The sequence below is a fragment of the Salvia hispanica genome, chromosome 1, assembly GCF_023119035.1.
Source record: "Salvia hispanica cultivar TCC Black 2014 chromosome 1, UniMelb_Shisp_WGS_1.0, whole genome shotgun sequence".
Lineage (NCBI taxonomy): Eukaryota > Viridiplantae > Streptophyta > Magnoliopsida > Lamiales > Lamiaceae > Salvia > Salvia hispanica.
The window spans coordinates 47,252,676-47,259,689 of record NC_062965.1 but is presented as its reverse complement, the minus strand read 5'-3'; the positions used below and the strand labels follow the sequence as shown (position 1 = coordinate 47,259,689).

At 36.5% G+C, this 7,014-nt stretch overlaps 1 long non-coding RNA gene across 1 annotated transcript; it reads left to right on the top strand.

The window, feature by feature from the left end:
• The first annotated feature begins 1,155 nt into the window (after positions 1–1,155).
• On the top strand, positions 1,156–2,226 carry LOC125219915. The gene is made up of 2 exons (XR_007176252.1): positions 1,156–1,341; positions 1,960–2,226. It is a non-coding gene; the product is annotated as an uncharacterized LOC125219915 (long non-coding RNA).
• The last annotated feature ends 4,788 nt before the right edge of the window (positions 2,227–7,014 follow it).

Below are 7,014 nucleotides of genomic sequence, written 5' to 3'. Positions count from 1 at the left end.
TATTAATTTATCTCAACCGGGACTCCTAAAGCGGAACGCCCAAAATTGATCAACCGGGACTCCTAAAGCGGGACGGAGGGAGTATAAAATTTCATCATCCGATCATCGTCGGAACATATGCAATTGAGATCTCGTTAAAGTCCTTGTAAATTACCTTTAATTTGATATAATTTTTACGAAAAATAATTTAAATCGACAAAGTTACGTAAATTTAAAGTTTTAAGATGATTATGATGAGAGAGAAAGTGTGTTTAGTTTTAATTACCATATATATGAATTGACAATAATACCCTTTAAGTTTTGATAAGTCGTATTCTAAGCCTTGGTTACCGGTCAGTATGTCGTGATTTACATGTATTATCCGCAAAGAAGTTGCTTAAGTGTGCAGGATAAAAGGGTCCAAGTCAATAGGAGACAGGTCAAACAACTCAGGTGAAAAGAGCGCTAGAAGGGTGCAATACTGACCAGGATGCATGCCAGAGAGAAGACTCGAGTTGGAGAAGAAGGATTGCCGGGATGATCAACCATAAACAAGAGCAAGAGAGTCATTTCGTGAAGGATGTCTATCCTAAAAGTAAGGGCAAACCTCCCTATAAAAGAAGTCACTTGGAGAGAGAGGAGTTTTGAGTTCCGAGTCCAACCACTACACTTAGTTAGAATTCTCTCTAAAAGATCAGTTCCTTCAGCATTGTCCACATTCTTCTCGTTCCTCGCCACAGCCATGGTCACCTACGTCCGCCGGAGAGTCATCATGTGACATCCATAATCTAAAACATGCATTTCTTTTATAATCGTTGGACATTATATTGTCATTTTTACTAGATATATTAAATGTGTACTATAAAAGAACTTTTTTTTTAAATATATAAATATATATGCATATATATAGTAACGAAAAATTTTATGTATACGAAATATTAATATAAATGTATACAAATATGTATCCATGTATAGTAAAGTGTGTATATGTGCATGTTAGTATATTTTACTATTAATGTACATTGGAAAACAAATTAAATAAGTTATGCCTTTTCTTTGTAAATCCTTTAAGGATGGAGTGGCTATTAGATTTGCTACGTGTAATAATGTGAAATTTTGTGCTATTGCAATTTGGACACGTAAAGTAACATAGATTATTAAATAATAGGAAAATTATGAAGTCGGTCGCCTAATCGTCACTAAGTCATTTATATAGCTTTTGTATATTAAAACTAATGGGAGGAGGAAAAAAAAGAAGAGGAGAAAGGAAAAGAAAAGAAGAGGAAAGAAAAGGAGAGGCTACTGTCTGATTTAGTTTGGCAAAGAAAAGAGCGTATAGTGTGAGGTGAAATCGAAAGCTCAGTAAGAATAATTCTATAACTAAGTGTGTATAAATTACATGTAATTTTATATGTGCTATATGGTTGATTGCTTATGTGTAAATTAGAGTGAATAGTTGAATTGTATGATAAAATATGATATGAATTTATGATTGTTGTAAGTGATATATTTATATATTGCATTGGAATTATATAATGGGATGAGATATATGGATATGTGTTTGATGCAATAGATATATTTTGCATATGATATTGAAAGCATATGAGCATATGATTAAAGAGAATCTGTGACAGTCTTGCCCTAGATCTGAAATTTCAGAGGGACCTTCGGGTCATAGAGGGACCTACGGTTCATAGAGGGACCTACGGGTCAAATTACAGAGGGACCTTCGGGTCATAGAGGGACCTACGGGTCAATACAGAGGGACCTTCGGGTCATAGAGGAATCCCGGGCAGATACCAGGCTTGACTAGTTACAGAATAATAAATGGAACAGAGAGGCATATGCATATGAATAAGAAATTATTTTTAATATTTATTGTTTCTGATTATATGCATTTATTAAAGAATATGCAATGTGAAATTAAAGAGATGGTTTATATACTGAGTTGTGGCTCACTTAAATTACTAATATTTTCAGGAGTAAGATATCAGTAACGTTTTGGTTGACGTGGGTCATAGGAACTCCACGTGTTTTTAGGTTCTATTGCTGACGCGTTTTAGCAAGCTTCTCCTCCTCATCATTTTTGCATGTAGATAAATGTATAGTATATAGAGTGGTGAGAGGGTCCCACTACTGTTCAGAATGTTTTGAAGTATGTACCTGATAAATGTTGGTTTTTGATATTATATGTAATATGCGTGGTTTATGTACTTGACGTGTGGGTTATGAATTTTGATTTTTGAATTTATTTATAGTAAGTGCATAAGTTGTAAGGGTTAGGCTGTGACACATCATCCACTGTTCCAGCCAGTTCATCCGTAGTAGTAGTAGTTTCATTGCCCGGAGAGGCAAAAACAATCTTTACCCGCTATCTAATTTAATCTTTACTTGCTTTCTTCGTTGGATCTGTTGCAAACTTAAATCTCGTTGCCTTTTGAAGTATTTCGTTAAGACCCAAACGTTTTAGTTATGAAGTTTGTTTTACGCATCTCTCTTTAGTTTGAATCTGCTTCATTCTGCCTAGAAAGTTAGATCTAGTTATCGCGCTTATTTTCCAAGTGTTACGCATCTTTTGTTTGAGTAGGCTAGATCTGGGTTGTTAACTGGAATTTCAAGTTTATGTTTCGGTTTAAGTTTTCGTGCATGAGTTTCTCGTTCTACGTTGCCATGACCAACTTGCATGCTGGCCAGTAGGAGTAATCTGGAGTTATTAACCGTTAATCTTCAAGTTTAAGCTTTTTAATTGATGGATCTTATGTTTGAAGTTGTGAATCTGAGTTTATCCATGAAGTTTGTGTTCATATATTTTTGTGTATACTTGTTGAAGAAGAAAACATCACAATCCACTTTTTCTAGGACCACTTTTGCTTTTTAGTTACTTTTTACTTTTGTCCTTTACTTTAAGTTTGTACCCTCCAGACCTGTCAGAGTTGCCACCCAGCCACCACATATCCTCTGCTGTTCTATATTTCCTTATTTAGTAACTGTCTACTTTCCACATGTCCCTGAGACACCTTGTCCCCTATTTTCACGTACACAACCACATGTCGGTCACTTTCACGCCCACTAGTCAGTAGAGTACCATCTTTTATTTCTGTCTATGTAGAGTCTCAACCCAAAAGCGTGGTAGCTAACCAAACCCTTCCAGATTACCACCACAATTATCCTAAAACGTGTCCATCTCTGTGGGATTCGACCCTTACCTCCACTATACTAGTCAGTAGAAGTGGGTTGAGGAAATTTATTTGATACCAGGTTCCGGTTGTCGTGCCAACGACTCAGCTAGGTTGGAATTTTCATCCTAATCAGTTGGATACACTCTTAAATTAACACATCACTGAAATCTTGCTCTTTCAAGTTTATTTAATGATCATAACCCCGAATGAAACAATATACAAATATAATGTATAAATAAATTGAAAAAAGTTTTTACTATATGAGATATATACATAAAAAAAAGAGTTATTTATAGTACTCCCTCCATCCCTTAAATTTTGTCACATTTTTCCATTTTAATCCATCCCATAAAATTTGTCACATTTCACTTTTTACTATTTTTTTTTGTTGTGGATCTCATATTACATTAACTCATTACAACTCACATTTTATTATTAGGACTCCCTCTCCACCAACTTTTTTAATTCATATTTAATTACATTTCTTAAAATCGGTGCCTGGTGAAAGTGTAAAAAAATTTAAGGAATGGAGGGAGTATTTATCAGGTCTATATATCATGTTCCATGCTCTTGTTATTATCCTACAGTGAAAGGGAAAGTGAATGTTATTAATTATCCTAAAGCAAAAGTAAAAGGGGAATTGAAACTACCCTATAAGTAACCTTAATTAATCTTGAAATACCTTCATTAACACAATTCATAATACATTTGAAGCAAGCATCAATCACATTGACAATCGGCTGATAATCTACACAATTCACAATATATCTGTAGAAAATGATCATCTCTCCCGCTCTGCAACTGATGATGACGATACGATTACGATGGGCGAGACTTCAAGAAAGATAAAGTTGCAAACAACAAGCCCTAATCAAGAGAATGGCTTATCTCTTGAATTATCTCTTGGATTTCCCACTGCTTCTTCTCCAGCTCTATCTCCAGCTCCAATTCCAGTCTTCATGTTCTAGAAGGTTCTTACTTATTCAGTTGTTGCACGAAATCCCAACCGGTTGCTCATCAGAGGAAGCCACGTAGATCTGATTGGTTATTTGACTAAAGAGGAGATAAGAAGAGCGTATAGAAGAAGAAATTTTCTTAGGGTGGTGACGAGGGAAACAAATAACATATTGCACTTAAAGAGGTGGTATGGTGCAAGTGCCCTAGTTTTGAAATATCAATGGGTAAGCTCGTGTGCGCAAACGGATTACGGATAGGGGATTCCATTGTCTGATGGGGCTATTCGATTAGAAAGTGTTCATCTTCAATTCTCATCATAATCTCAATTTTATCACTCATTTATACTACTTTTATATAATCCACTAATTAATGATTGCACATATTTTTAGCTTTGTATATTTTCGATGCGGTGGTGCAAAAAATAGTTATGTCACGACAATTTTAGATCGCCCGACCGGACAAATGTTACTGAGCCTATTTTTTAAACCCTAATTATTTAAATAGCTGGGGCACGACTTCCAATGTATCTTTGGCGGCTGGGGATGAATTTTGAAGAGTATTTAGAGCTTGGGAGCCATTTTTGGTAGAGAGAGAAGATCAAGCCCCCTTCCACCTTAAATCAAGCCTCATTCCATAGCATTTACTCATCTTCTTGTATTGTTGTCCACTATGAGTGTCTAGATTTTAGGGATTACTTCTAGTTTGTTATGGGAGTTTGTAAATATGAATCCATGACTTTGTTTTGATAGATTTCTGATGTGCAAGCTGAGAGCATAGTATATTTTAGGATATTTCAAAACATTCAGGTAAAGAGAATTCACTAGATCACCGGGTCTAGGAGATCTCAAACCTAAGAAGATTATGGTCGTTGGACTCACTCTCAGTCAGCTATCAATAGAAATCTCAACCCATTACACTAATAATTAGTATAGAGAAGTAAAGGGTCGATCGCACAGAGAGGAATGAGACGAAAGTAAGAGTTAAGAGGACTTGGGAACGGGGTTGGCTGATGCCACGCAAACTTGGGTTGAGAATTTTAATTACTAGACTCGAGAATTGTAAAATTATCTAACAGCTAGACCTAGGAAACGGAAAATACGATGCAAGCATTCATGGTGAAATAGAGAGTAAACTGAACAACTGGAATTTACTAGACCTAGTGAGCAGACTTCCTAAAAACGGCAAGACAGATTAAATGAATGTAATGGGAACCATTTTCCCAAAACAGAAATAGTACGGATGAAAAGCTACAATAACGAAAATCTGACTCTAACTAACAACGATCTTCATCTCCTTCAACAATCTAAGCGTAAACATGTAGAAAACAGAGCAACGAACCAAATCGAAATAGAACATGCCAGATCGAACGTTAAAACTACGATTAACCGGAAAATAAACAGATCTACAATTACTAGACGAGGTAAACGAAGAAACAAAAACTAAACATCATATCCATGCAGAAATTCAACAGATCCAAGCGTCAGATGCTTAATCCACTCCGGATCCAAGCCATCCGAAACCAACAACAGCAAAATCCATCTCCAACTACTCCGATTCAACCGATTTACTTCGATCAACTACAATCAAACCACAATTCCACTTCAACCCAACAGATCAAGTGCGAAAAACATCCAAAGTAAGCAAATAACAACAATCAACAACAATTCAACAATCGGAAATGAAAACAGAAAATAAACTTCCATAGCTAAATATCAAACGATTCAACAACAATTCAACAATCGCCGAGCTCGAACATCGAAGTCTCGGCACAGCAGCAACAAAAACAGAAATTAAAAGACAATTGTTTCTTCGCCCTACGTAAGGACGGTGGTGCACAAGATCAAACTAACGGTCAAGACGAGAACCTCTCAGAATTTACCCCATTGTGCAGTGCGTGTAGATAAATTATGAAGAGTGGCCTAAGAGCTAAAAGCTGGAGCATGAAAAGAGTCATGATCAATTGGCGTGTGCTTCTAGTATTTATAGACGAGGTTGGCTTCTAGATTCTTCTTTGAATTCTCCATTCTACCCCTCCTCTTGAAGCTTCCTTCGTCTGGTAAATTTTATGCTCTTTTTGCTCCTCTTCTACTTTTTTTCCTCCGTCTGTCGAATGCTTTCCTCCTTTTCCCCAGCCTGGCGATTTCTCTACACAACCTGGCTTAAAACATGTGTTAGACCAGGAAACCATTGAATTTAGCCCCATAACCGATGCATGAAATTGGTCTTATCAATTTTCATGTTTTGGTTCTTATCTATGTCTTTATTTCTATCCGTATTGGGATTTGCTAGCAAACTTAATTCGGTAAAGGCCTTAACTTCAATGTCTCTTTAACTTGGAGTAGAGAGCTAACATAGATAAGGAACCCTAGGCTAAAACTGATCAGGGGATAGCCCGGGGTGTATCTTGTGTGTTGAATGTTTTTAGAAGCCAAACCCGAGCTTACTATTCGACTGTAGGAGTGAGGGGTTGGTGAGTAGAGCCCAGGAGACGTGACTTATCTTAGGTGTAAAATTCCACGATCAGTGATCAGCTGTGTGAGAGCATAAAATCCACACGATCCCGATAAATAATGGAAAGTAATTAGACTTTAGGATTCATGTGGACAAGTGACCCAAACAAGCTAGGAGTAGTCTTTCCTCTCTATTGTGTTTCTCTTGCATTTTTTGTCTTCTCGTTCAGTACTTCACTCGCCTTCTGATTAAAAAAGCCCAAAATCAAACTAATTTACTGCTTTTTAGTTAGGTTTACTAGTTTTAGCAATTAATCTCCTCCCTGTGGGTTCGACCCCTTTTATACTGCATTGCACGTCTATATTGCAGAGGTAGTATTTTTAGGGATTTAAAACTTGTTTTGTGTACTTATATTGCACCCTAAAAATCACAACAAGTTTTTGGCGCC